A 23,457-nucleotide genomic window follows, 5' to 3' on the forward strand; every position below is an offset into this window, starting at 1 on the left:
CCCCTCACAAATTCATTTATTTATTTTGTGTGTATTGATGTTTTGCTTGTACGTACATCTGTATGCCATGTGTGTGCCTAATGCCTGCAGACATGGGAAGACGACATCAGATCCTCTGAGACTAGAGTTGGCTGTGAGCTTCCATGTTGGTGCTGGGAATTGAACCTGAGTCCTCTGGAAGAGCAGTCAGTGTATCAACCTCTGAGCCATTTCCCCAACTCTTCCTTAAAGAGCTGTAAGTGCTCCTAACTGCTGAGCCCTCCCTCCAGCCTTTAGCTTTCAATTACATTCATTTGTTTATTGAGGAGGTGTGCCACAGCACACGTGTGTAGAGGTCAGAAGACCTCCTGTGGGAGTTAATTCTCTTCTTACATCACATGGAGCCCAGAAATGTACTTCAGGTTGCCAAGTTCAGAGGCAAGTGCCTTTATCTGCTGAGCCATCTATAGCCCAAAGCCTGGTTTTAAACTCAACGTTCCTGCTGTGGGATAATGCTCATGTATCTTGTAAAGATTTGTCACTTGTACTGGTTTAATAAAACACTGATTGGCCAGTATCCAGGCAGAAGTATAGGTGAGGTGACCAGACTAGAAGAATTCTGGGAAGAGGAAAGGCTCAGTCTGTACCAGCCAGATGCAGAGGAAGCAAGATGAGAATGCCTCACTGAATAAGGTACAAGTCATGTGGCTAAACATAGATAAGAATCATGGGCTAATTTAAGTTGTAAGAGCTAGTTAATAATAAGTCTGAGCTAATAGGCCAACCAGTTTATAATTAATATAAGCTTCTGTGTGTTTTGTTGGGACTGAACAGCTGCAGGACGGGGCAGAACAGAAACTTCTGACTGAACTTCCTCTCTTTACATTACTCTTCAGAGTACTCATTTAATTATGCATTGGTCTTACAGTGTTCATTATTACTTTATCATCTCATTGGCTTCCATAAGAAGATGGAAATATTTTATCCAGCATTTCCAGATGTTCTCAGTGGGAGAGCTGAAGGTTAGTGTTTTGTGCCATGTGCTGGAAATGATAGTCAGGTCAGGCTTCTTGAATGTAGTATTGCATTTCTGATCTTCTATGCTATGCCCTTTCATGTTTGTAATTCTTTTGCTTTTAAAGATTTACTTATTTTTGTATTTTTATGTACAGTGTGTTTTGCCTGCATTGGTGTTTGTGTATACAGAGACCCAGGAGGCCAGAAGAGTGCATCAGAGCCTCTGGAACTGGAATTACAGTCGGTTGTTAGCCACTATGTAGGTGCTGGGAACTGAACCAAGGTCCTCTGGAAAAGCAGCCAGTGCTCTTAACCACTGATCCACCCCTCCAGTTCCACATATGTCCTTTGCTTTTAAAAACAGATTTTATTTTTAGGACACACGTAGGTTTATAGAAGAAATGCAGAGGAAATATGGAGTTCTCTCAGGCCCCACATTCACTCAACCCCATTGCCAGCATTTTAGGTTAATATGGTGCCTGTAACCCATCAATAACAGTACGATATTATCAGCTGCAGTCTATGATATACTCCTATTTACTTAGCTTTAGTTTAAATATCTTTTTTTCTGTTTTAGGGTCTGTCCAGCTTATGGCATAACATTGCATGGGAATGCCTCCTTATGGTCCTTTTGGCTCTGATAGCTCCTCAGACTTTCCTTGGTTTTGATGACTGTGACGGTTCCCAGAAGTACTGTTCAATATTTTGTCTCATGTCCTTCAGTTGGCAATTTCCTGATGTCTGTCATGTGATCAAAAAAATTGCTTGCATTGCCTGCTCTTCCAAAGGTCCTGAGTTCAATTCCCGGCAACCACATGGTGGCTCACAACCATCTGTAATGAGTTCTGGTGCCCTCTTCTGGCCTGCAGACATACACAAGGACAGAATATTGTATACATAATAAATAAATAAATATTAAAAAAAAGAGAGAGAGAAACCAAAAAGGACTGAGAACCTCATCATCCATTCCAGCTAACTATGATTTACTTTCTGTTCTTTTAAGAAAAACAGATAGATGGATGATAGACAGACAGTAAATGGGGGGATGGATGGGTGGATGGATGGATGAAAGGAAGGAACAGTCTTGAGGGACGTATGTGAGTAAAAGAGAGCTCTCACCTAGTAAGCGTCTACAATACCCCAGTTTTGATGCCTAAGACAGGAGAAACAAAAAAGATGGCAAGTAGTTGTCTTAGTAGTAAATTAATCAGTGTCCCCTCTGCAAACGCTTCTTCTATACTTCCATAATTTTTTAATATTACTTATACGTTTCCCTCCATATTAATTTTCTAAAGGAAACAATTTTAATCACTTTATATGCTACCAAGTGTTCATTATTAATCAGATACTGGACACTTAATAAATAATGACTGAAAAAAATTAAAACTACATGCTCCCTCCACCTCCCCACCCCACTCCCAAAAAAGACTGTTCTTTATTTTCTTCTAGTGTTGAGGATCAAAACTAGGCCCGGTGCATAGTAAAAGGGGTGCCCCTAGGTAATATCTCCAGCTCATATATGACAGGATGCAAGCTTCTGTGTGACCATACAGCAGAAGCCCATGTTCTCTCCTTCAGGCCAATTAAAGGGAGAAACACCCATCCCCACCAACAAGTAGTCAAAGGTTAAAAGTAAAAAGCTATTTTCCCAAGACCAATATAGAGTGAGAGGATCATGTTACTAGAAAACACTTTCATCTGCTGATTCTTTCATCTTTTCTTTTCAAATACTCTATATTGTAAAATGAGGGTTTTTTTTTTTCTTTTGGTTTTTCGAGACAGGGTTTCTCTGTGGTTTTGGAGCCTGTCCTGGAACTAGCTCTGTAGACCAAGGCTGGTCTCAAACTCACAGAGATCCGCCTGCCTTTGCCTCCCGAGTGCTGGGATTAAAGGCATGCGCCACCACCGCCCGGCTCTAAAATGAGTTTTTTTACTTTCCTAATTTTATTTATATGCCTATTTCCTCAAAAAATATAAATAGAATTGAGAACTTTTTTTTGAAGTAAAAAAAAAAGTATCTTAAGGCTTAGTTTACTGTTGGTTTATTGCATGAGAACCCAACATTATAAATAACCTATGGATCTGATATTATCTTACCCAAAAGTGTTTATGTTTGTTTAAGTAGTTTTGACCAACTCAACATTCGCATTAAACAAAGACCCACTGAGAGCTCCAGGGTGACAGCTCCAGAAGGGGTAATTTAGTTACAGTGATCTGCAGAGTAACACAAATTCATAAGGCCTCTGGAACTGGGGAGGGAGGGATATCCTAACAATAAAGAGGCTGGATAACAAGCAAAGCACTAACTCATAGATGACAGTAAGAGTGAGATTTCACAGAAGAGAAAGGAAGGGTAGGAAGTAAAAGAAGAGAGGGGGAAGAGGGGCAGAGGGAGAAGGTAACATCTGCCACACACTTGTGACATTACAGGAGCGATGCGAACATTCCTCCTGTGAAAGGCACAGGGAGAAACTGCAGGCTCACATGAGTTAATAGCGTCCTCAAGAACACACTGCAGGAGCCGCAGCAGCTCTCACTTCAAAACAGATGCCTTTAGTTAGGGCGCCGCACTGAGTCCATATGCCTGACGCTCATGAAGTTTTATGTGCAGCTTTATGTAAGCTGTTTTAGGCTCTACATGGATACCACTAAAACAGCTGGGGAAAAAAAAACCTTAGACATTGCAAGAGAGCTAGAAGAAAAAGGTCAATGCCCAAGTATCCATAAATAAAATGGCTAGAAGTAACAGAGGGTATGAGGTTGAATATCAGAATAGGTAAGAGGAAGTAAACAGTACAGTACAGAGAACAGGAGGAAAGGAAATCGTTCAAGGGCTGAAGAGATGGCTCAGTGGATAAAAGCACTTGCTGTGCAAAAACCAAGACCTGAGTTTAGAATCTCAGAGCCCACATAAAGCCAGGCACAGTGCCACACATCTATAAAATCCCAGCGCTCCTAAGGGGAGAGTGGAGGAGGACAGGGGAGGTCAGGTAGCCTTGACTGCACAGCAGTGAACAATGAGAGCCTGTCTCAAAACAGCAGGTGAGGACCTGCACCCAAGGCTGTCCTCTGATCTCTGACACGTGCACCATGGCACATGCATACTCACACTCAAACATGCACACACATACACACACATTTATTTGCATAGATGCAAATAAAGAAAGAATAGAGAGGGAAAAGGAGAGTTAGTTCAAATTTGGAAAAAAAACAAAAAGGATAGAAACCGCCTTCATGACAATTAAGTACAACCCTGATAGAGGATTTCATACAGCAGGGAGAAGGCAAGAAATTCTCAAAGGGGAAAAAAATTAGCAGAACAAAGGTAGAGAGTCAAACATAAACATAACTGTTTAGGAGGAGCAGTTCCAGATAACAAGGTGGGGATGGATGCATACTTAGTGGCAGAGAAAGACGCCAAACAACAGCCTGGGGATTAAGTTGCAGGCCTTTGGGCAGTAAATTCAGGAGTTTGAACCCTTTGCCTTTACCTAAAATACAAGCACAGATCTCCAGGAAAAGAATAAAATGAGCAGGCCCAGATATTGAGTTGGTCTGATGATGAAATGCAAGCTGGGAACCATGAGTACAGAACTGTAAAAATTCACAACAGTACATCAGTGAGAAAAGACAGGTAACAAAGAATAGCATAAGCCGCTCGTTTCTTGTGGAGCTTGAAGTACTGAGTCCCTCCACTGCCCTGTGCTCCTCAGTCTCATCATCCATGCTCAGTACAATCTGCCTCACGTGTTTCTCCACTAGAGCGCCTGATGACAACAGCCACGTTCCATTCATCTTCACACTGCCAGAGTCCAGCTTAGTGAAAGGTGCCAAACACCACACTCATGCAGATGACAACATCTGAGTGTGTTTACTTAGCGATGTGATGGAAGAATGAGCAATAGAAACCTAAGACACAGTATTTATATTAGGATGATGAAAAGGCTTTGGGTCCACATAGTGCTGATAACTATATCACACTACAAATATAATGCAATAGAATTGCATGTGAATAGAATGTGTCTTAGTTACTATTCTGTTGCTGTGAAGACCAAGGCAGAGTATAAAAAGAAAATTAACTCGGGACTTGCTTATTGTTCTGAGGGTTATATCATCACAGTACGGAGCAAGGCAGTAGGCAGGCAGGCAGGCAGGCAGGCATGGCACCAGAGCAGTAGCTGAGGGCTTACATGTGGTCCACAAGTAGCAGGCAGAGAGAGAAAAAGACTGGGCCTGGAGTGAATTTTTGAAACCCTAAAGCCCATGCCCAGTGACAACACCTCCTCCAATAAGGCCACACCTCCTAGTCCTAAACACTCCACCAACTGGGAACCACACAATAACATACAGGAGACTATGGGGACCATTCTCATTCAAACCACCACAGAATGCAAACTTATAACACAGTTGAAATAATGAATATATTCTTCAGCATGTTATCCCAACTCAAAAACAAAGATAAGTCTGGCAAGAAACTTATCCATATAAACAAACCAGATCTGTTTCTACTGAGCTGATTTTTCTAATCCTTTTTGCAAGGCCAGCGGGCTTATTGCATACCTACTCTTTTTATTTTCTTTGTGGGAATAACTTTTTCCAAAAATATCTTTTGCATTCAGAACTAACTCAACCAGATCTTGCAACCAAATTAATAATACGCCCTGAGACCATTCAAAATTATACACTTAATCCGTTTCCCTATTATATACTCACTCTGTTTAACTTGCCTTTCAGAAAACAGTATGGCCCAACCTAATCCTCCCTTGGACTTTACATGAAATCAGCATCTATGACATAAGCTAAATTCTAATATTTAATCTTAAACTATGCATTCTTCCATGCCTCAGACTCAGAATAGCTGTTAGTGTGTGTGTGTGTGTGTGTGTGTGTGTGTGTGAGAGAGAGAGAGAGAGAGAGAGAGAGAGAGAGAGAGAGAGAGAGAGAGAGAGAGAGAGAGNGAGAGAGAGAGAGAGAGAGAGAGAGAGAGAGAGAGAGAGAGAGAGAGAGAGAGAGAAAGTTTTCTGTGGATTCTGGGGGGTTGTTTTATCTTAATTGTGTGTTTGTGGTTTTGGTTTGATTTTATTTTGTTTGTTTACCTCTTGGATTACTTTCTAAAGAGAGAAAGGAAGGGTGTGGAGCTGGGTAAGTGGGGAGGGTGGGAAGATCTGGGAGGAGTTGGGGGAGGGGTAAGTGTGACGAAAATGCATCATGTGGAAATTTTTTTCAATAAAAAATGCAAAAATTATTTTAACAACACTAAAATGATAAACTACTGCTTTAATCTGAAAAATAAATTATTATCCATGTATACATGCATGTACACACACATATATACATGTATACATACATATCTGCTTACAGCCAGCATTATATTAAATGGGAAAAGCAGAAAAGCATTTCCACTAGAATCAGGAACCACACAAGGTTTCCTGCCTTCTCTGTGGCTAATAGAATGCTTGAAGTCTTTGCTAGAGTTAGCTAGGAAGACAAGATGAGGAATTAAAAGGGATTACGAACAGGAAGGGAAAGGCAGACTTGACAGACCCTAAAGACTCCACCAGAAAACTTTAGATTTGGTGAACACATTCAGCAAATACCAGGGTAAAGAAATTAATATACAAAAAATCAGTAGCTTTTCTGTATACCAGTAAAACACTTAACAAAGAAGAGTTCGGGGGGAAAACAAAAGGGTGATAACAATATCCAGATTTTTTTTTAAATCCAATCTGCAAATAAACATAATCAAGAGAGTAAAAGATCTCTACATTAAGATACTAAAAAAAAGAAACCAAGGAAGACACTGTAAGCCCTCCCGTTATCATGGCTTGGCAGAATTAATATTGTAAAGCTGACTGCATTGCAGAAAGTGATCTCTAGATTCAAAGCAATCCCCACAAAATCCCAATGACATTTTTCACAGCAGTAACAAAAGCGGTCCTAAGACTTGCACACCAGCACAGCCAAAGCAGAAAGAGCAATGCTAGATGTATCACAACGGTTGATCTCAAACTATATTACAAATCACAGTAACAACACCAGCAAAAGCAAGGTATTGGCACAAAAATGGGCAGGTAGGCCTGTTGGGGGATATTATTTTAAGGTGTGTTGCTTTTGTTTATGCTGCATTTGTGTAACTCTGTGAAGCTGTGATTCTTTGCTTGTCTAAAACACCTGATGGTCCTAATAAAGAGCTGAACAGCCAATAGCAAGGCAGGAGCAAGAACTCACTCTGTAGATCAGGCTGGCCTTAAACTCAGAGATTCCCCTGCCTCTGCCTCCCTAGTACTGGGATGAAGATGAGCGCCCTCACGGTCCAGTTCTATAACCTGTTTTTAGTGGAGTGGTCAAAACACAGGGAGGAAATTATAGGATCTGCATCCTCCAGTACTCTCAAATCTTCTGCTTTATTGAACCTGCTGACTCTTGAGAATATCCAAGTATGTTCACAAAGATTAATACCCATGGACAAAGACGAAGAATGGGATAAGGTTCCATGGTAGTGACGTCTTTGATCCCAGCATCGGGAGGCAGAAACAGGCGGATCTCTGAGTTCCAGGCCAGCCTGGTTCTAGGGCAACCGAAATCTCACTACTACAGAGTGAGAAAAAAACAACAAAAAAGTGGTGTTATTTAAAAAAAATAAATAAAAGTACTCTCTCAGATGGGTACTTAGGAGTGGAGTCTTCCCACATGGCCATTATTTCAAGGGTATTTGCATGACTGCTGGACTTCATAGAGGACTTTGATAAAGAATGGGAGAGAGCAAAGTGCTAGGATCCTGAGAGCCGCACCTGGTGCTGTGAAGGCTAAGGTTTTTGCTGATTGCACAGGGTAACTTGATAGCTTTACTGTCAGAAAAACATAGCATCTTCTCCGTAGATGTCAAAGGAGAAAACAGGCTGCTTTCCATCAACATTGCTCAAACGTAGTCCATTCATTCACTCAGCGCATTCCATGGGCGACCACGACATGCGAGGTGATGTCTGGGCGCTAGGGAGTCGGCAGTGGTGAACAAAAACCTTTGTTGCCATGGAACTGGTGATGTCATGGAGAGGTGGAAAATGAGCCAGTGGCAAAGGATTTCGTATGATGCTCAATATGAAGAAAAGATGCTTAACGAGTTAACCAAAGGCCTTCTGTAGATGTATCAAATGGGCTTCCCAGCTGATAGCCAAGTGAGAAACAGGAAGAACAATCAGGAAGTAGACTTAGGGAAGAGATGCCATGGAGAAAATCAAAAGTACAGAGAGTTAGGCAAGTCTGGGGGTGGGCGTGAGGAAAAGGTCTGTATGTGAAGCACAGTAACTCGAGAGAAGTGAAGAACCTTCTGGAGGCTTAGGTCTTGTTTTAAGAGCACTTGGAAGCATCAGGAGGTTTTTAAGCAGGGAGGTATGATGCCATGGCTTGTATTCAGACACACGTGCTCTGACTGGATTGCTCTGCAAAGAAAAGATTAAAGGACTCGTGAGACAGGAGCAGGGAGGACCACGCAGGCAGGCTCTACAGTGGTCCAGGAGCAGTTGTCCAGAAGTTTGGATCCATCATTTCCAAAAGAATCAATGTTTCTTTCTTTTTTTTTTTTTTAATTAAAGCAATCAGCTGTGTGAGAACTTTGTTTTGCTGTTATTGTTGTTTGTTTGAGACAGGGTCTCTCTATTTAGTCCTGACTGTCCCAGAACTTGGTATGTAGTCCAGGCTGGCTTCAGACACAGAGCTTTCCCCCGGCCTCTGCCTTGTGAGTGCTGGGATTTAAAGGGGCTCCCAACCCGGTCAGGCTTTTGTGAGAGCCATTTGTATCTATGCTTTCCGAATGGTGTGTGTCCGTCATCTGAGGCTTAGAAGGCCGTCCTTAGAGATGAGAGTCCCAGCCAAGGCAGTGTCATTGAGGTGTTAGGGAAAGTCTTGATGGGGATGGTTTATGCTTCTTACATCAGCAATGGCACTTCATTTTGGTCACACCTCTGAAATCACCCCATGCCTATTGGAAATAGGGTCAGAAGGCTGAGTTAGGGCATGTCAACAGAAGCTTGTGTGCCAGGCTGGTGCATCACTCGGAGTTTGTCTTTGTGGTATTTGGCACCAAATCCTGGGCCTTGTGCAAACTAAGCAACTACTCTACGGCCAAGCTATCTGCTGCCCTCTTCCGGCCTCTGTGGACACCAGGCATCCATTTGGAGCATAGGCATTCATGTAGGCAAAACACAGACAGAAAATAGAAATAAATCTTTAACAATAACAATACTTTTAAGTTACTCTGCATGAGTACAAGTGCGCCATGCTTACATTAGAGCTACAGTCGTGAGCCACTCTGCGGTACTGGGAACAGAACCCAGGTCCTCTGGAAGAGCAGAAAGCGCTTTTAATCACTCTAGTCCCTAGAGACACAGTCGTGCCGTGTAGCCACAGCTGGCCTTGTAGGACTGTAGGTTAGGTTGGTGTTGAACTTTGGCTCCTCCTGCCTCAGGCTTCTGAGTGCTAAAATTACAGGCAAATCACCATGCCTAGCTTCAATGAAGGTGTTTATGAACAAAGGAAAGTCATGATAAAAAGCATTTATAGACAAAGTTAACTAGAGTTGGGGAGCGTGGATGGATTTTTCTTTGGGCTGCCAGCTCACAAAAAAACAACACAAAGACTTATTATTGATTATGAAAGCTTGGCCTTAGCTTAGGCTTGCTTCTAACCAGCGCTTGTAACTTAAGTTAACCCATATTTTTTTTTAACTCACGTTCTTTCATGAACTCGTTACTTCATCTCCATTTCGCCGTCCTGCTTCCTCTGCGTCTGACTGCCGACTCACCCTTTCCTCCTCCCTGCGCTCTCTCTGTCCCCAGAAGTCCTGTCTATACCTCCTGCCTAGCTATTGGCCATTTAGCTTTTTATTAAACCAATCACAATAACACATCTTCACACAGAGTACAGGAATCTTTCACCCTGGGTTTTATCCCTGCCACACCTCCCTCCCTGCTCCAGTTAATAAGACAGAGACTGGAGTGAGAGCCCCTGAGGCATCTGAGAAGACGCTTGCATCAGACAGAGGAGTAATAAAGATCTAGATTAGAATGGCGTTGCCAGAATCAGGCAGGGAACAATGGGATAAATGGTATTCCAGAGGCTGAGGAAACAACCCACAGAACACCATGGAACCAGTGAGTGTCCGTTTGTGGGACGGAAGTGCTCAGATCGACACTGAGACGTTGAATCGAAATGATAGGCTCCATCACGAGGACGTAAGATACTGAAAAACGTTGATCTGGAGGTCAAATAAGTGGGATAGAACGGTTTCACAGCTATGTGGGTTTATAGTACTCAAAGCGGCCGAGGCTATAAATGGTATGTTGTGTTCCTACTGAAAGCAGAGAAAGTAGAAGCAGGATGACAAACTGGGTGGTAACAGCAGTCTGCTCGGTTGGCCATCAGCAGGCTGGAGGGAAGAAGGCTGTCCCTACTGCTGGGAAGAGCTAGCACTGGACACCACAGGCAGTCAGGGTCCTCAGGACAGCCCGGATCACATTTGAGGCTTACGGCAGCCTCTGAGGCAGGTGACTGTCTCCTGTTGCAGTCAGGATTAGGAAATGTTAGGAGACATTTAAAATCATCCACAGGTAACCAACTGTTAAGTCAGGACTCAAAGCCAGGTCTGGATGATGCTGAGGGCAGCCAGGCCCTGTTCTATTTCCCTCCCTAGGAAGCCCCGCACACAGAGAGGGGCGGTGCCGTCTGGTTCTTGTAATCAGGGACGTGGTGGGTCCCAGGGTCACTGCCCTAAATGGGCTGCAGGAAATTGAACAGGTTATACTCAGCAAGCAGATCCCTAGGGATACGGTGGGCGGGTGTCCTCCACAGCTGTGCGCCTATCTGTTGGAGAGCGCCTGCGCGTGGGCAATGAACTGAGAAAGGGAGGCTGTGTTCAGAGTCCCATAGGCCCAAGCCCCTTAAAATGGCCTCTGTTCTCGGGTTTCTTTATAAACCGCACATCAAGATCTTCAAAGAGATTTTAGAGACAGATGATCAGGTGTCTCCCTAGATTTAGGAACCAGTTTCTTGGGATGCAATTTGGGAGTCTGTGTATAAGACAGTGCCCCTGGCAATTGTGTGGAGAACCAAGTTTGGGAACTGTTGGATGCATCCCGCGAGCGGAGGGAGTTTTCCTCATTGAAAGGGTCAGATGGGGGAGCCTAAGGAAGCCCCGTGGGCAGAAAACCGGCTAGTTTTCTTCTTCAACCTCCCCCTTCTCTTACCTCTCTGTCATCCCTTTATGTATGGTTACTACAGTCATGAAGTTTTTCCGCCCCTTGAGAGCAGGACGGTGACATTTGGAACAGCAGCGCCTCACAGTGGAAAGGAGCAAACACTACAGCGCTACGCGCACCGCCGGAGGGCTCTTTAATAGAGCCAGGGACTGCAGGTGTCCATGTGTCCTGCAGGGGGCAGCACGCCCCTACGTATTTAGGCAGTCGTGGGGATTTCAAGGGAAATGCCTGGAGAGGACGTGAGGTTGAAGATCTGTGCTAGGTCTGAAACGGCAATCCTTCACGTTGTGAAACTAGAATAAACTTGGAAGAGACCAAGTGCAGCGGCACGAACAAACCTATGGTGTATGACCGTCCTGGTTGGTGTTAGACTGTGGTACCACCACCAACATTTTGGTTGGCTTCCTAAATATAAGTCTGACAAGCACCCACTGTCAGACATTTCCTTGGAGAGAATTCCTTTTTGTGTGCACATGAATCAGACATTAATGAACACAGTAGGCTTCATTTCTAGTGATATTTTAAGATGACACATAGATTTCTGTTGGTGGGACAGGGTCGGGTGACTTATAGTACTGGTTTTGTTGTTGTGGTGGGGTGGGTCTGTTTAAGGTTTATTTATTGATTTGTATATGTGTGAGGATACACGAGTTTATGAATAACGCGTGCATGCATGTGCCCTCAGAGGCCAGAGGGTTCTTATCCCTAAATGGGAATTAGAATTGTGAGCTGCCTCATCTGGGAGTGGAAGCTGAACTCTTCCTCTGCAGGAGCAGGACACACTCTTAACTACTGGGCCATCTCTCCAGCCCAGGGAAAGTTGTTCTAATTATGTTCGTTGCTGTTTGTTTGGTTTGTTTTTAGTCTCTCTCTGTCTGTCTCTTTCTCTGAGCTCCACAGCCTCTTCTGGGATTAAAGGCATCTGGCTTAATTAAGCATGTTTTGGGAGTTTTGTTGTTTGTTTGTTTGTTTTTCAAGACAGGGTTTTCCTGTGTGTGGTCTTGGATATCCTGGAACTTGCTCTGTATGTAGCCTAAGCTAGCCTTGAACTCAGAGATTCACCTGCCTCTGCCCCCCGAGTACTGGGACATTAAGCTTGTTTTTATCGGTTCCCACCTGGCAAAGTTCTCTCCCTCCCTCTCCCTTCCCCTCCCATTATACGTTTCTGATGTCTGTACCTGGACACACTCCTTCCAACGGCATGCTAAATTAATACACCTGGGGTGATAGTTAATAAAGTGTACATAAACCTGCCAACTGCCTGATTGTCTTCTTTTTGAAAATTAACTACTTACATTTTATGCTGCATTGTATTTGTACATCTTTATAGAACACAAGTGGTATTCTATAGTAATTTAATAATACAATGTATAATAATCAAATCAGGATAATAAATACTTATTTCTCTTCAAACATGAGTTTAAATTTGACTTTAAATTTTTATTGCATTAATTTATTTTTGTGTATGTGGGTGGGCATGCACGAGCCACAGCACACATGTGAAGGTCAGACAACTATTTGTAGGAGTTGGTTCTCACCTTCTATTTTGTGTGATCTGAGGATCAAATTCAGGTCATTAGACACAGTAAGTGTTTTTACCCACTGAACCATCTGGTCAACCCATGCATGATCATTTCTATATGTTGGAAATTTAATCCCTTTTCAGTCAATTTTAAATAGATGGAACTTTTTTTTAGCCTACCCTCACCTGTGGTAAAGAAGAACCAGAGTGATAAGACTCTACCTGTATTTGAAAGCTTTAATTGAACTCCTCGTGTCCCTCTTTCCCATTCTCCCCTTCTATTCCCAGCTGCCAGTAATCACCATTCAATTTCATCCTATAAAAAATTAACTTAATAGTTTCCACAAATAAATGTGAGTGCAATGTATTTGTAATTTTGTATGTCTTATTTCATTTGACATAATTACCTCCAGTTCCATCCACATTGCTGCAAATCACAGGACTTCATTCTTTCTTGTGGCTGAATAATACTCCATTGTACACATAATTGTATATTCCATTGTATACTCCATTGTATACCCTGTTGTACACACCATTGTATACTCCATTGAATACTCTATTGTACACACCATTGTATACTTTATTGTATGCCCTGTTGTACACACCATTGTATACTTTATTGTATGCCCTGTTGTACACACCATTGTATACTCTATTGTGTACTCTATTGTACACACCATTGTATACTCTATTGTACACACCATTGGATACTCTATTGTACACACCATTGTATACTCTATTGTATATGCTATTGTACACACCATTGGATACTCTATTGTGTAGTCTATTGTACACACCATTGGATACTCTATTGTACACACCATTGGATACTCTATTGTACACACCATTGGATACTCTATTGTGTACTCTATTGCACACACCATTGTATACACCATTGTACACACCACATTTCAAACTTCTTTTATCCACTGAAAGGCATGTAGGTTGATGCCACATTTTTACTATTATAAATTGCTCGGCAATAACCATAGTAGTGGAAGTGTCTTTTGGGGGAAACAATCTTTGAATTTACACCAGAAGTGGACTCACTGCTTCTGATCCTCCTGCCTCTACCTTCCTAGTGCTGTGATTGAAGACCATTTTTAATTTGCGTGTGTGTGTGTATCTGTGTATGTGTGTGAGTGTACACATGTGTGCTGTTACGTGTATCCATGCATGTGCATGTGGAAACCAGTGAAGGATGTTGGGTGTCTTCCTTAGTCACTTTCTGGCTTAGCCTCTCATTGAATCTGTACTTGCTATCTGGAGTATGCTGGTTGGCCAGTGAGCTGGTTGGAGCTACAGTCATGTGTGCTGATGCCCATGGACTTGGGTGAGGCCCCAGGATCTTCCTGTCTCTACACTCCAGTGCTAAGATACAGTCATTCATGGTCATGCTCAACTTCTTGTGTAAGTGCTTGGGATTTAAACTCAGGTCAGGCTCTCATGCTTGTAGACGGAACTTTCTGTCCCACCCAGTGCTGCAATTGTTCAATCCCAAAGAAACACACAGAGGCTTATATTAATTATAAACTGTTTGGCCTATTAGCTCAGGCCTATTATTAATTAGCTCTTACAACTTAAATTAATCCATAGTTCTTGTCTATGTTTAGCCATATGGTTTGGTACCTTTTCTCAGTGAGGCAGTCTCATCTTGCTTCCTCTGTGTCTGACTGGTGACTGCATCTCTGCCTTTCCTCTTCCCTAAATTCTCCTAATCTGGTCACCCCACCTATACTTCCTGCCTGGCTACTGGCCAATCAGCGTTTTATTAACAAATATGGGTGGCAAACCTTTACAGTATACAAGAGCGTTATCCCATAGCATTTGCCCTTTTTTTTCCTTTCAAAACAAGAACTCTGAATCTAATCTACTTTGTTTAGCTTTTTTTCCTGACCATTGTCCATAACAACTCTAAACAAAGACAAATGGCCAAAGCTTGGGAAACAGAGGGCTCCGTCTGCAGTCTCCCAGCAGTGGATGACCTTGACTCATTGGTCAGGCACTACCAAAGGACATCAATAGAGCAGAACCTCAGACGAAGCAGAACACAGGCCTGCAGACCCATCAGCTACCACTGCTTTCTGGATTCACCCTCGAAAGCCACCCTAAAAGGAAAGACAGACGCTGGGCTGCCATAATTGAATCTTTCTGAGGATTCTCAGCAGATGGCTTCACACCTTAGAGATTGCTTTGAGTCCCAGTCACCAGAAAATGGCAGCGTATTAGACAACATGGGGTTTATTCCAACCCAGGTCTCTTCTGTGAGGTCTGGAGCAGACACCTCTCACACCCCAAGTGCTCAGCTCAAAATTTCCCCAAATGACAGTGACTCCTGTGCAAAGCATTTGCTGCAGACACCCTGGGAGATGTTTACCTCGTGGTTGCAGCCGGAAAAGCAGGGCAAGGAGCAGATGATTTCTCAACTGGACTTGGAGCAGTTTCTCAAAATTGGGCGCTACAATGATTTCCCCTTTTTCTGTTTAAGCAAAAAAAGAAGGCTTTAACTTTAACATAGCAAAATTACATATGACAAAACAGTTATCAAGTAAGAATTACAGTTACAATATTTATATCCATTTTATCTTTTACCATAACAAAGGAAAACTATAACTAACCATTCTTCAACTCCATCAAAGACTCCAGAAGGATATAATATTACCCAAGTAAACAAGAAATAAGCAACTTCCAAACTCTAGAAATGACAGAGACATCTCACTGCCTGTACAGTCACCCAAAGTTCCTCTGTACTGTCAGGGTATCCATCTTCGGCCTACAGACCCATAGTTTCCAGCAGACATTTCCATGAAGCAGGAAATTTTAAAGGCAGTTCAGTCACTATCTGCTGTGTCCTGAAGAATGTCTCGCAGACTCTTTCATGAATCAGGAACCCCGAAAGATCATCTCACCTTTAGGCAAGTTCAGTAGTCCTCTCTCTGCGGGTTCTCTGTGTCCAGTTTATGCAATAGTCCAGGCAAGAGCAGTTTCTTGCCCAAATGGCTATCAAACTCCATAAGGTGCCTCTTCGATGCCCATCTTCTTGAAGTAGATTGGTGCTGCCAGGAGCAGACATGTCTCATTATCATGAAAAACCCTAAGTTATTAAAACATTTAAAATGCCATATTCTATAATCTTTGAAAGATATGAAGAATGCCTCCTAAAATATATCTATGTACATCTAGAAAATCTTAACTAACATGACTACAAGCTTGACTATTATTGATTATCCATTAACAACCTATATGTATATTACATTTTTAAATGAACTACACAATCACAATACCTTAATCAAGATCAGAAATACATCACTAACTGGCCTTAAACTTACTATATAGCTGAGAATGACCTTCAGCTTCTGATCCTCCTGTCTCTACTTTCCTAGTGTTGGGGTTGCAGACCTATTTTTAATTGTGTGTGTGTGTGTGTGTGCACACGTGTGCATGCATGTGTACACTTATTTGCTGGTGCTTGCACAGCAAATGCAAGCAAATGCAATGGGGACACTTAGCCATGTCCCCAGCACCTTTTTCCTATTTTTCACTTTTGAGGAACCTCCAGAATGCTTTCATAACACCTCACTAATTTTCATTCTGTGTAGCAATGATCTATTTTGGGTGAGGTTGAATCCCAGTCCTTGCGTATGCTAAGAAAACTCTGTTCCACTGACCTAGAACTCTCGATCTTTATTTTTAGTAGATGTACCTGGGCCTGCACATGGGAAGGAGCCCTAAGAAGAGTGCCATTATTTTTGAATTGGTGTAACACTTTCTGGCAGATGGTCAGTTGGTTTGCTTCTCTGCTTTGCCTTCTAGTAATTGACGGGGGAGGAGCCAAACCATTGTGGGTGGTGCCATCCCTCAGCAGGCTGTCCTAGGTTCTATAAGAAGGCAGTCTAAGCAAATCTTGGGGAGCAAGCCAGTAAACAGCACCCCTCCATGGCCTCTGCTTCAGCTCCTGCCTCCAGGTTCCTGCCCTGTTTGAATTCCTGTCCTGATTTCTTTCAGTAATGAACTATGATGTAGAAATAAAAGCCAAATAAACCCTTTCCTCCCCAGATTGTTTTGGTCATTGGTGTTTACCACATCAATAGTAACCCTAACTAGTACACCTAACTAGTATACCTAACTAGTACACCCAATATGCTACTTCTAGAGTGTTTTTAAAGCAAAATTCAAACCTTATGTGTCATTTTGTGTCCTAAACAGAACAGCTCCCAGGCTCTGAGGTGACTGTTTCTCTCTGGAAGCATTTTGTCCTGCCAGAGAATGAAAGAAACCATTGATTTCCGCTGTGTAAATGTGAGCTGGTGGGGTCTGGACCAGTGATTCGGTCACGGCTATAAAGAAGAATAAGTAAGTCTGGGAGGAGTGAAATCCTGGAGAGAGCACGCTGGTTAATTGGGTTTCTGATTAACTATGGGTTAATGAGGAGACACTTTCTGTCTGAAATCTCTCTAAACTGCCCCAGTCCATTTCCTTGCTTTAATAAGTATCCTAATGAACATAATTAAATCTCCTCTCACCGATTCAGCATCCTGCAGTGTCTCGGGATCATTGCTCTGAACACAACATGGAATTCTGTCCTGCACTGTCGCTGCGGAAGGTACCCGCGTTATGGATGGAGATAGAGCTCAGCTGCAGAACACTTGCCTGGCTGGCACAGCATGGCATACGTAAACAAATATTAAATTATTAAATCTATGGAATTTGTGTCTTTCAGCGTATGCAAATTTATCATAGATAAGCAAATAAAATGCCTGTTATATGTCCTGAAATAACAGAACAATCCTTCATTTTTACTAGGACTTTCAAATTCATGAAATTTAACACCATTGAATAAAACATTAAAAAAAAAAAAACCTAGGGCCAAAAAATAGCAAAGAGGATCTTTACAGCCAGAGATAAATACAGTCTGCTGCTTGAAAAGCCCAGAAGCCCTGTGCCTATGCTGGACTGCTGCTGCCCATTGATATAAGACTCTGTCCATTTATTTCTCCCCCCACCCCAAAGTGGAATCCTTCTCAAAATATAAATATAAGAACAAATATAAATCCCACTAAGACATCAGCTCTATGGGGCAGGGGCATTTGTCTGTTTCATTCAGTGGTACATTCTTGGGTCCTGGAAAGCCTGCCCTTTAGAAACCCCTAAGAAATGCTAAGTGCATGAGAGAATAAATGGAGACGGAATGTTGATTATGCACAAGCTAACAACTTTGGTGCATGTAACAAATAAAGCCCATGGCCTGTGTTTTACCACATTCAGCTCGTTAACATGTAGGACAGTCATTAGAATTGGTGATACATGGATACAAATTAGCGTGTAGGCTGGGAATACAATTCAGTGGTAGAGCATTTGTCTAGCCCATTCCAGGGTCCCAATATTAAAACAAAAGCACACACACACACACACACACACCCTGTCTTAGTTAGGGTTTTGTTGTTGTTCTTTTGGTTTTTTTGAGACAGGGTTTCTTTGTGTTGCTTTGGAACCTGTCCTAGAACTAGCTCTTGTAGAACAGGCTGGCCTTGAGCTCACAGAGATCCACCTGCCTCTGCTTCCCAAGTGCTGAGATTAAAGGCACGTGCTGCCATGGCCCGGCTTTAGTTAGGATTTTTGTTGCTGTGAAGAGACACCATGACCTCAGCAACTCTTATAAAGAAAACATTTAATTAGGGCGACTTATTTATACCTTCAGAGGTTCAGCCTGTATCCATCATGATGGGGAGCATGGTAGCATGCAGGCAGACATAGTGCTGGCTAAGCAGCTGAGGTACCTACATCTAGAAGGCAATAGGAAGTCAGCTGACATACTGGGCAGTATCCTACGTATAGGAAACCTCAAACCTGCCACACAGTGACATACCTCTGCTACTAAGGCCATACCCATTCCAACAAAGCCACACCTTCTAATAGTGTCACTCTCTCTGAGGTTATGGGTGCCAATTACATTCAAACTAGCCACACTCCTAAACTAAAATTAGCTCAAACTCTGAGGATAGAATTATAAAATAAAAGAGAAAGATACTAAATAATTGTGGTAACACATCTTAAACTTTTGTCTCCCTTTGACTGGGTGTTGGACTCAAGCACCAAGTGGTTTTAATTAGGAGTCTAGATAGTAAACCATAAAGGTTCTTTACCAAGGTGTAGATGGAAGTTTCTGTCCTGCCCGGTCCTGCAGCCGTTCAGTCCCAAAGAAACACACAGAAACTATATCAATTACAACACTGTTTGGCCAATGGCTCAGGCGTATTCCTAGCTAGTTTTTACATCTTAAATTAACCCATTTCTATTAATCTGTGTATTGCCACAAAGATGTGGCTTACTGGTAAGGTTCTGGCGTCCTTTTCCTTCAGCAGCTACATGGCGTCTGCCTGACTCTGCCTGCCTTCTTTCTTCCTCTGTCTCTACTTGGAATTCCTGCCTTGCTCTATTCTGTCCTGCCATAGGCCAAAGCAGATTCTTTTTTTTAACCAATGGTAATGAACCATATTCATAGCATACGGAGGGGAATCCCACATCACCAAGGCTTAGCACAGAGGTGCTTGTATATAATTCCAGCATGTTGGAGGCTGAGGCAAGAACATTGGGTTTGAGACTCTGTCCATAAATAAATAACAAAGAACTAACAACCACAAATCGCTCTGATGATATTCACAAGAATACAGTACACAGGAAATACTAAAACTCAGTTTGTAAAGCTGTCTCTCAATATTCCATCTTCAGAATTATCACACAGTTCTTCCATCAGGCCAACAGAGCCATCAAAAACACGGAAACACAGAAAATGCTGACGTTGTCAGCAATCCAGTGCTTGTTATCAGCTGTGCCCTTGACTCTCAGGATTGGCGAGTGTGCACAGAGCGCCCTCCATAGGAGGAAACACCTCAGACACTAACCAGGAAGGAGGGACTTGCCAAGCGCTTCCCCCAAGGACCAATCTACAACTGATGAGTGCAGGCATCTAAGGTTGTATAGCTGCTGTATTTGGACACACTCCTGGTTTGATAATATTGACTAAAGACAGCACTTCCCTACAGAGGTGAAATCACCTCCCTATTCTCCCATATTCCAGGCACCTAGAATCCTTTGAGTCTCTTGCCCCTTCCACTGTCACTAAACCATAAGCTGTCTGAAGTCAGGAATGTGTTCACTTCATCACTCTGTGCAGCGTGAGCTTTGAAGCTAGAGAGAAAAAGATCCTATTATTGTTAAATAGACGCATTTCAGGAACAAACTGAAGGGCTATGCTGGAATGATCCCTGGAAATTTAAAATAAGGAGCGTGTGGCGCTCAGAGACCTCAGAGGGCAGGGGTGTTTGGGGAGCCTGGTTTTCTGTTCTATAACCTTGAAAAGACACATTTCATGCCAAGATCCCTTGACTGTATAATTCTAGAAACTTTGAGAGTGGGAAGCGAATCAGTGCATCAGTCCACTTTGCAAAGGCAGTTTCCTTAGCAACAGGCTGATTGACTGGCAAGCTACTGTGCTATATGAAACTTGGTTTACTGCTCAACACCCTTGGGAAAAGAAGCTCCACCTCGTGTTAAAGGGCATCACATACTTTCTCTTAAGGTCATTTGTAATTGTGAGTTTGTGTATGGGGGTGCAAGCTTGAGCATAGGCATCCACAGAGGTCAGTAGGGTCAGGTCCCCTGGAGGCAGAGTCACAGGTGATTGCAAGCCACCTGATAGGTACCTGGTGGGAATCAAACTTGGGTCTTTGGGAGCAGTAAGGATTCTAACTGCTGAACCCTCTCCAACCCACTATGGTTTTACCTCTGTGCCAACATCCCTGTCACTAGAAAATGTGCAGGAAAGAACTTAGAGCTACTCACATTCGTAAACCAAATTCATTTCAGTTTCTTGGCCAAAGAGCACCTGCTACCTGTCTTACTTTCTTGGCTCCCTTCTTTACTCTCCCCGCTGGCCAGCTTCTTTGCAGAGAAGTCTAAGAGGCTCTCGGAGACCCGCAGAAGCTGCCCCAGGGCTTTGTCTTCTTGCTCTTTGGAGAAGGACTTTAACAAGAGCTGTCTGTGAGTGGGAGAATCCCAGACCCGATGACCACTGAAGGTGGGGACTACAGTGACCTAAGACAACGTGATACAACAATGAGTTGCCTCAGAAGCCAAATCCCACTTTTGGGGCCTCCTCCTTGCCACGGACCTTCCCTAAGTTTCTGCCTTCCCCACCCCCATTATGCTTCTGGTTTTTATGCTCATTTATTCATTTGTTTGTTTTTATGTTTATGTGATTGGTGCTTTGCCTACACGTGTGTTTGTGTGAGGGTGTCAGGTCCCCTGCAACTGGAGTTACAGACAGTTGTGAGCTGCTATGTGGATGCTGAGAATTGAGCCCAAGCACAGCCAGTGCTCTCAACCACTGAGCCATCTCGCTAGCCCTTGTTTTTATTTTCTGAGACAAGGTCTCACTATGTAACCTTGGCCTGGAACTTGTCATGTAGACCAGACTGGTTTTGAACTCACAGAGAGCCACCTGCCTCTGCATCTCAAGTGCTATATTAAAGTCATGTGCCACCATGCCTGGCTTCTCTTTTTTAAAAAGCTTAGTTGTTCATTTTTTCCTCTCCGAATAAAAGTTTTTACTTATGTATTTTTAATATCTATACTTCTTGTATGGGTACACATGTGGAAACCAGAGGGTAACTTGTGGGAGTCAGTTCTCTCCTTCCATCTTATGAGTTGTGGGATTGAAGTCAGGTCATCAAGCTTGATAGATTGATTTAGCCTACTGAGCCAGCTTTCTAGCCCTGAAGAAAACCTTCAAATCTCTTGCCTGGAATCTTAACAACTTAAATCTTTAACACACACACACTTGTGCACAATGGCACACACGTCAGCTGACTAACTGATCGATCAATGAGTGGGCTGCTCCTATTTGCTAAATCATGTCTCTTCTTTTCGCTTTTACCCAAACCATTCTGGCCGTGCCCAGCACTCCAAGACAAAGATTCTTGCTTAAGCGGAAGCTTGCCTTTTCACCTATAATGGCCAGCAAGTTCCTGAGACCCACATATCTGTACCCACCTTACTGATGTGGGGACAGACACACATGAAAAGAAAACATGCCTTGGTTTTTTTCATGGGTGCTGAGGATTCAAACTCAGGTCCTGATGCTTGTACAACAAGCATTCTTACTCACTGAGCTGAACTTGGGTCCTCTTCAAGTTTGCATGGCTGGTGCTCTTACCCACTTATCCATCTTCCCAGCACCTCCTCCATCCTTCTTTGAAGCCCCGTGACTATTCACTTTTTGTTGGCCTCCCCCGTCTTGGCTCTGTACCTCTGTATGACTCTCAGTTTTTCACTTTCTAGTGTTCTTCCGTGGTTTCGTTTCTAGTCTCACTTCAGTTTGCCTCGTCATACACTCCATAGCCTGAATTGCTTCCTCTGAACTCAAGATATCCCCTTTGATCACCTGTCTTGCTTCCCTGAAGTTGTGTGTGTCCTTCATGATTTGGTTTGTTTTTGGCTTGGCTTGGCTTTTTGAGACAAGATCTCTCAGTGTGGTCAAGGTTTGCCCAGAACTCATGATGTAGCCCAGACTGACCTCAGGTTTGCATCAGTACTCTGCCTCAGCCTCCCCAGTACTGGGATCACAGATCTGGGCCACCACACCCAGCTAGAATTGTACCCCTAATTGCTCCCAGGACATCTCCACTTAGATGTCTCATGGGTGCTGTTGAAAACTCTTCAGAGATCAACTGCCCTAGAGGTGAAGTCAAGTCTGGTCTTGCTGTGGGAAAGGCTAAAAAGAGGCAAAGTCGGTACCTTAGGTGGATCCTGCCAAGGTATGCCACTAAGAGATGCCACAGGCAACAGAGTTAGTGCAAGAGGTTTATTGGGGAAAGGGGGAGGGAAGAAGGGGAAAGTGGAAAAGCCAAAGGCTGACTTGGAGTGGGGACATGAGAAAGGCAGGCAGGCAGACAGACAGACAAGAAAGCAAAAAGAGCAAAAGAGGACTGTGACTGACGGACACTTTTAAGGGGTCACGTGATGCACAGCTGAAGGTGCCACGTGAAGGCACCTGGCAGCACCTAGCTCCACTCCTGCCTCTGCCGAGACTGGCTGCAGCCAGAGCTAACTAACACCATGACCTTGGAGCCTTCTGGGATTGAGCAGCTCCCTGATTAAGTCTTCCCCTCACCTCTGACCACTCCTCTTATTTCCACCATACTTCATTTCGAAAGCCTGAGACTGTATCTTAAAAAAAAAAAAAAAAAAAAAAACAAAGATGCTCAACCAGAAGGAAAAGAGCACATGCCCGGTACCAGAAACCTAGCCAACTGCCCAGGGCTACTGAGTCATGGATCTTGGAGGAAAACCTCCACCAACTACGTCCCTAAACCAGCATAGTCTCTAACTATGCTCCAAACACTTGTCCTGACACCCCAGATAAGTGTAGTCCTTGCTCCTTGTCAGGAAAACTTCCTTTTGCAACAGACGGAGACCATTATAGAAAATCACAACCAATCACAATGCGGAGTGGTGGAGCCCAGTCCCAACTGATACATCTACAAAACAACACCTGCACCCAAGGCTTGGGGACCATTGTGGAAGAGGGGCTAGAAAGAGGGTAAAAGACAGAGGAGCAGGAAGTTCGATGTGAGGTCATGTTTCATAGGGATGTCAGAAGCTACACCCATCCATCCATATGACTAC

At 43.3% G+C, this 23,457-nt stretch overlaps 1 long non-coding RNA gene across 1 annotated transcript; it reads right to left on the minus strand.

Annotated features, from left to right (window-relative positions):
- Positions 1-1,455: 1,455 nt before the first annotated feature.
- LOC126503850 (uncharacterized) lies at positions 1,456-15,945 on the minus strand. Its single transcript, XR_007592418.1, has 3 exons — positions 15,681-15,945; positions 15,149-15,250; positions 1,456-1,859 (listed from the first exon to the last, which is right to left on the minus strand). It is a non-coding gene; the product is annotated as an uncharacterized lncRNA (long non-coding RNA).
- Between the last annotated feature and the right edge of the window lie 7,512 nt (positions 15,946-23,457).

Source organism: Alexandromys fortis, unplaced genomic scaffold (assembly GCF_014885135.2).
Source record: "Alexandromys fortis isolate MF-2015 unplaced genomic scaffold, M_Fortis_MF-2015_v1.1 scaffold_16, whole genome shotgun sequence".
NCBI classification, from domain to species: domain Eukaryota; kingdom Metazoa; phylum Chordata; class Mammalia; order Rodentia; family Cricetidae; genus Alexandromys; species Alexandromys fortis.